General features: G+C 41.5%; 1 non-coding gene across 1 annotated transcript; it reads left to right on the top strand.

Annotated features, from left to right (window-relative positions):
* Window positions 1–1,480: 1,480 nt before the first annotated feature.
* On the top strand, window positions 1,481–1,599 carry LOC138362230 (5S ribosomal RNA). Its single transcript, XR_011227508.1, has one exon. It is a non-coding gene; the product is annotated as a 5S ribosomal RNA (ribosomal RNA).
* The last annotated feature ends 5,103 nt before the right edge of the window (window positions 1,600–6,702 follow it).

The following is a 6,702-nucleotide window of genomic DNA, read 5'->3' as shown; positions in this document are numbered from 1 at the left end:
TATATATATATATATATATATATATATATATATATATATATATGTATATTATATATATATATATAATATAGATGTATATTATATATATATATATATATATATATATATATATATATATATATATATATATATATAATATAGATGTATATTATATATATATATATATATATATATATATATATATATATATATATATATATATATATATATATATATATATATATATATATATAATATACAGAGTAAATCTACCCCAAAAGTAATGATTTATTTGTCTACAAAACTAAACTCTTTTTTGGAATCATATGAGGCCCCTCCACTGAGGGGGGAGGCCTGGATGTTTATTGTCATGTGTATTCATGCTGCTTGCATGTCGTCGTTTATTTTGCCTTTGTTGTTTTTTTGACAGCTTTCTTTGCCTTGGGTGGTTTGGGAGATTTTGAAGCTCTCTTTATTTTGGGCTTTTTGTTCCCAACAACAAGCTGCTGCTGCTGCTGCTGCTTCTTTTTCAAGGCTGTAGGTGGTTTGTTGCTTGTGGCGGCTTTCTTGGGAGTTACCACGGCCTTCTTTGCTGCTGTAGATGGTTTCTTGGTTGTGGTGGCTTTCTTGGGAGTTAGAACGGCCCTCTTCTCTGCTACGGCCAGCTTGAATGATCCACTAGCTCCACTTCCCTTGGTCTGAACAAGAATGCCGTCAGCCACTGCTTTCTTGAGAAATCTTCGGATGTAAATGGCGATCTTGGCAGCCTCGACTTTGTTGTTGGCAACAACGTACTTCTTGATTGCTTGTAGAGACGAGCCCTTACGGTCTTTGAGTGCTGCGACCGCGGCTAGAACCATTTGACTAGTTTTCGGGTGAGCAACCTGGACGCGAGGTTTCCTGGTGGTGGCCACCACAGCAGCAGCAGCCGCAGCCTTCTTGGTAGGCTTTGCTTCTACCATGATGATGATGAACCAACCAAGGTGATGAGAGACGCTCAGACAGTCACGGGGGAATGATGCTGCCGCCGCTTGAGCCGAACCTATTTATGTGCCGGCACGGTACAGAAGCTGCAACCTGGCAACTCGTCCACCAATCACGACGGTTGGTTTTACGGCTCCGAAACCTGGATCCCATATCTTCTCTAAAATAGAAGCATTTGTTCATGTTCTTTGTAAAAGTATCATAAAGCAGGACAGATGAGACAAATATCATAAAAACTGAAGAGCAGATGAGCACACACATGTTTGTATTACAAAAGAAAATCCACAAATTCATTAGAAATTGGCAGGGCAGGCTGAGGAAGTAGGTAGATGTAAAATGTCTGTAAATGGCGAAAGAACATAAACCCAAGACTGAATAAACGATGTTAAATATCCATGCCAAGGAGACAAAAATATGTTAGGATACAATTACCATTAAGACACCACAAGCAGGTCCGTATCCTGCCGCGATGACTTAAAAGAGTTGGTTATTAGCCACAATGTGTAGGCAGTCTCATGCCAACGGCCATACCACGTTGAGAACACCGCTTCTCGTCCGATCAGCGAAGTTAAGCAACGTTGGGTTTGGTTAGTACTTGGATGGGTGACCGCCTGGGAACACCAAATGCTGTTGGCAATAATGTTTTTTGTTTTGTTTTGTTTTGTTTCGTTTGTTTTTGTTTGAATGGCTGGCTCCACGGGAAATTCACGGAGTTGTGTGGAATAAGGCCTGGTAAAATGAATTAATATGTATGTCATGTTTAAAACAAACTCGCTTAATATAGATATTGTGTGAGGCTTTATACAAAAACAAACAACCAAAACAAAACATGTTGTATATATATATATATATATAGCTTAATCCGGGTTTGAACTCGCAACTCCAAGAATACGCATCACTTATATACACTTTACCACTGGACCACTGCTGCAGGACACTAGCTTGATGCTGAGGTATCAATTTAATGACGTAAATGCCATTTCCACAAATAAATGATAATTAAAAAGTATTTGTATGTACAAATCTTTTCTGTTTAAAAGGCTACAATATCAGTTACTGATATAATTTGTGTTAATGTTTCTATACCCACAAGAAGGCATATTTTTGCTTATATGTAAAGGGTACGGAGAAGGAATCCACAGACCATCATTCCCCTCCCCTTCCCTCCCCCCCCCCCCCCCACCCCCAACTCCCACCTACTACCACCACCACCACCACCACCACCACCAATCACCACCAATCACCACCAATCACCACCACCAATCACCACCACCACATCTAACCGAAAACCCCCTAACACATCAACCCTCCCCCCAATCAACAGGCGAAATAATAACCCTCAAATGCCTGCCTGCCTGCCTGCCTGCAAGCCAATACTAACGGTCTTCTCAGAAAGAAAATCTCTTTGTATCTGTATTACTTGATGAAATGTATGATTCTAATAATGAAAATAAATTTTGATGTCGGTTGTATGAGCATAATGACCAATATGCACATGATATGAATGAATTAAATAGTGTAGTTTTAAGTAATTAGGTTGTAGACACATTAAGCGGATATGATATTTGACGCGTCCAGAACTGGTGATTTTTGGTTTAGTTTTAAATGCACCACCACCACCACCACCACCACCACCATTGCTTCCCCAGAGCCTAATTAAGGACCGGTAAAAGGAGTCAATATGTATGTCATCTATAAAACCAAAGAATGAATAAAAAAACACACACAAACCTACATAATAGTATTAGGAAGATTGTATGGCAAAAAAAAAAAAGTATTATTCCCATTGGGTCGTTTGAACTCGCGACTTCCAAAACACCAGCCACACACCTTACAACCCAGCCACCATAGAGTTGGTATAATTGTGCAACTTTAGTTATAAAAGTAAAGTTTTCTCACATTGTATTGATAACTTAAAGGATTTTTTTTTTTTTTTGCATGTACAAATCTTATTGTCTGTTCTATGAAAAGGCTTGATGTAAATTATGTATTTTTTGAATGATTGAATTGTAGGCACATTAAGCGGATTCGATATTTGATATATCCAGAAAAGGCGATTTATGTTCAGTTTTAAAATGCATCACCGTTAACGCTAAAGGACTGGTAAAATGACTCGATGTTTGTCATTTTTAAAATAAACACTAAAACAAGGCCCTTAACATATATAATGTTTGAATATAAATTGAATGCATATAAATACAAAGTGGGAGTGGCTGGCTGGCTGGCTGGCTGGCTGGCTGGCTGGCTGGCTGGCTGGCTGGCTGGCTGGCTGGCTGGCTGGCTGGCTGGCTGGCTGCCTGGCTGCCTGCCTGCCTGCCTGCCTGCCTGCCTGCCTGCCTGCCTGCCTGCCTGCCTGCCTGGCTGCCTGCCTGCCTGCCTGCCTGCCTGCCTGCCTGCCTGCCTGCCTGCCTGCCTGCCTGCCTGCCTGCCTGCCTGCCTGCCTGCCTGCCTGCCTGTCTGGCTGCCTGGCTGCCTGGCTGCCTGCCTGCCTGCCTGCCTGCCTTGCCTTGCCTTGCCTTGCCTTGCCTTGCCTTGCCTTGCCTTGCCTTGCCTTGCCTTGCCTTGCCTTGCCTTGCCCTGCCCTGCCTTGGCTGCAGCTGGCTGGCTGGCTGGCTGGCTGGCTGGCCGTAAATCAACTCTTAACAACACCACACCACACCACACCATCACTCATCACCCATCACCCACCACCGGCCCCAGTCTCCCAGCCTCTCTTATATACCCGAGCAGGCCCTTTAAATTATTTGAATTGTTGCACTTCGGCCAATGGCAGGCACGATCGCTGCTGCTCAAACATATTCTGGTTCACAAGTATTAATATATATATATATATATATATATATATATATATATATATATATATATATATATATATATATATATATATATATATATATATATATATATATATATATATTCATGAAACACATTAAAACCTTGATCATTTATTCATTCATTACGTCTAGTGAAGAATTGCTTTTGTTCATTTGTATGATTAAAAATGGATAGAATATGAATTCCTCGCTTAAAGTAAAATATAAAATATATATTGGATTTATATGATTGGTTAATATTCCAAGTGATGCTGAATATCCCCTATAATTTTGTTTTGTTTGTTTGTTATGTACACATTCCAAATGAAATCAATATAAATGTTATTATTAATGTTTGAAAGTTGATTGTCTACTTGAATCTCTCTATTAAAGTGTGTGTGGCTCCGGATGGAGCCTGGTTATGGTATTTGTCGCGGTGGGTGGCAGAAGTGCTTACTTCTTCTCTGTCTTCTTTGGCAAAAGAACTGCCTGAATGTTTGGAAGAACACCTCCCTGTGCAATGGTTACGCCAGACAGAAGTTTGTTGAGTTCTTCGTCGTTGCGGATGGCCAACTGCAAGTGACGTGGGATGATACGGGTCTTCTTGTTGTCACGTGCGGCGTTACCGGCGAGCTCGAGAACTTCGGCAGCGAGGTATTCCATGACGGCTGCCAGGTAGACAGGAGCGCCAGCACCGACGCGTTCGGCGTAGTTGCCCTTACGCAGCAGACGGTGAATTCTGCCCACGGGGAACTGAAGTCCGGCCCTGCTGGAGCGAGACTTTGACTTGCCCTTCACTTTGCCTCCCTTGCCGCGTCCTGACATTGCTGCTGCTGTTGTGGGTTTGTGGTGTTTTAATGCCGGATCGGATCGGATTCGGATTGATGTCCATAGGGAATGGAAAGGATGGGGGAGGTAGAGGGATGGGGAGATGAAATTCAGGAAGAGGATGCGGGTGTAGAGAGAGAGGAGGTTTGAAAGTTCGGTGGCCTGTCCACCATGGGTTGACATTTTTGTATGTGTTGTTTGTTTGCGTATGTGTTATGTTGGGTTGTCAGTACATTGGCTGGGGGGGCTAGTGTTTGTGACCTTGTTGGTGTCCTAAGGCACTAGAGCCGATGGAGTTGGCTGAAGGAGGCTAATCTTAGAAACATCAGGGTAGTTACACTTCTGCCGCCACGACAAATGGTTTTTTGGTTTTATATTTTTTTTGTAGGTGTTTTATTTATTTATATATTTTTTTTTTTTTTTTTTTTTTTTTATTATTTTTTTTTTTTTTTTTAATTTATTTATTTATTTTTTTTATTTTTTTTATTTTTATTTTTTTATTTTGTTATTTTTTTTTTTTTTTTTTTTTTTTTTTCTTTCTTTCTTTATTCTTCATTTGGTGTAGATTGGGTCCGGGATGGGCCACTCATCTGGATCGTCTGGCAGACCGCTTAGTATCTGAGGGCTTGGGAAGGCCTCATCATGGATATGTCTGATCACTTTTTGTTGGAGAGTGATTCTTCTGGTTCTGTGTGGTGGATCGTGGATCTCGTAGTCGCTGGTGGTGTTTTCTGCTACGAAGGGATCTTCTGGGTCTGGGACATACATGTTCTTCATACGGTACAGCTGTCTTCTGGCCAGGTAGCTGAGCCTAATGTTCATTGGCTTCATGTTGAGCGTCTCATGGATCAGGTCAGTTCTTACCCTGTCCCTCAGAGTCAGGCCCTCTGCAAAGCGAAGTGCTTTGTTTTGTACTCGTTGAATCTTCAACATGTTGGATTTGTTGGTGAGGTTCAGGGGAACGTAGGGGTATTCCAAGCTAGGCCTTATGATCATTCTGTACAGGTGGAGCTTGATGTGGGATGGGGCTTGGTTGAAACGGAAGAGCCTCTCCAGTGAGCCCCGGGCCATCGCTGTCTTCTGGGATACGTACTGGGAGGAGTTGAGTAGCCTGTTGAAGTTGTAACCGAGCACTGTGTTGGAGTTTGAGATTTTGGTTTGGTTTCCATAGGGAATGGAAAGGATGGGGGAGGTAGAGGGATGGGGAGATGAAATTCAGGAAGAGGATGCGGGTGTAGAGAGAGAGGAGGTTTGAAAGTTCGGTGGCCTGTCCACCATGGGTTGACATTTTTGTATGTGTTGTTTGTTTGCGTATGTATTATGTTGGGTTGTCAGTACATTGGCTGGGGGGGCTAGTGTTTGTGACCTTGTTGGTGTCCTAAAGCACTAGAGCCGATGGAGTTGGCTGAAGGAGGCTAATCTTAGAAACATCAGGGTAGTTACACTTCTGCCGCCACGACAAATGGTTTTTTGGTTTTATATTTTTTTGTAGGTGTTTTATTTATTTATATATTTTTTTTTTTTTTTTTTTTTTATTATTATTTTTTTTTTTTTTTTTTATTTATTTATTTTTTTTTTTTTATTTATTTTTTTTTTTTTTTATTTTATTTTATTTATTTTATTTTATTTTTTTTTCTTTCTTTCTTTATTCTTCATTTGGTGTAGATTGGGTCCGGGATGGGCCACTCATCTGGATCGTCTGGCAGACCGCTTAGTATCTGAGGGCTTGGGAAGGCCTCATCATGGATATGTCTGATCACTTTTTGTTGGAGAGTGATTCTTCTGGTTCTGTGTGGTGGGTCGTGGATCTCGTAGTCGCTGGTGGTGTTTTCTGCTACGAAGGGATCTTCTGGGTCTGGGACATACATGTTCTTCATACGGTACAGCTGTCTTCTGGCCAGGTAGCTGAGCCTAATGTTCATTGGTTTCATGTTGAGCGTCTCATGGATCAGGTCAGTTCTTACCCTGTCCCTCAGAGTCAGGCCCTCTGCAAAGCGAAGTGCTTTGTTTTGTACTCGTTGAATCTTCAACATGTTGGATTTGTTGGTGAGGTTCAGGGGAACGTAGGGGTATTCCAAGCTAGGCCTTATGATCATTC

This window comes from Procambarus clarkii, unplaced genomic scaffold, assembly GCF_040958095.1.
Source record: "Procambarus clarkii isolate CNS0578487 unplaced genomic scaffold, FALCON_Pclarkii_2.0 HiC_scaffold_1481, whole genome shotgun sequence".
In the NCBI taxonomy this organism is placed as follows: domain Eukaryota; kingdom Metazoa; phylum Arthropoda; class Malacostraca; order Decapoda; family Cambaridae; genus Procambarus; species Procambarus clarkii.
The sequence above is the reverse complement of the archived record's forward strand: the minus strand, read 5'-3'. Positions and strand labels throughout refer to the sequence as shown.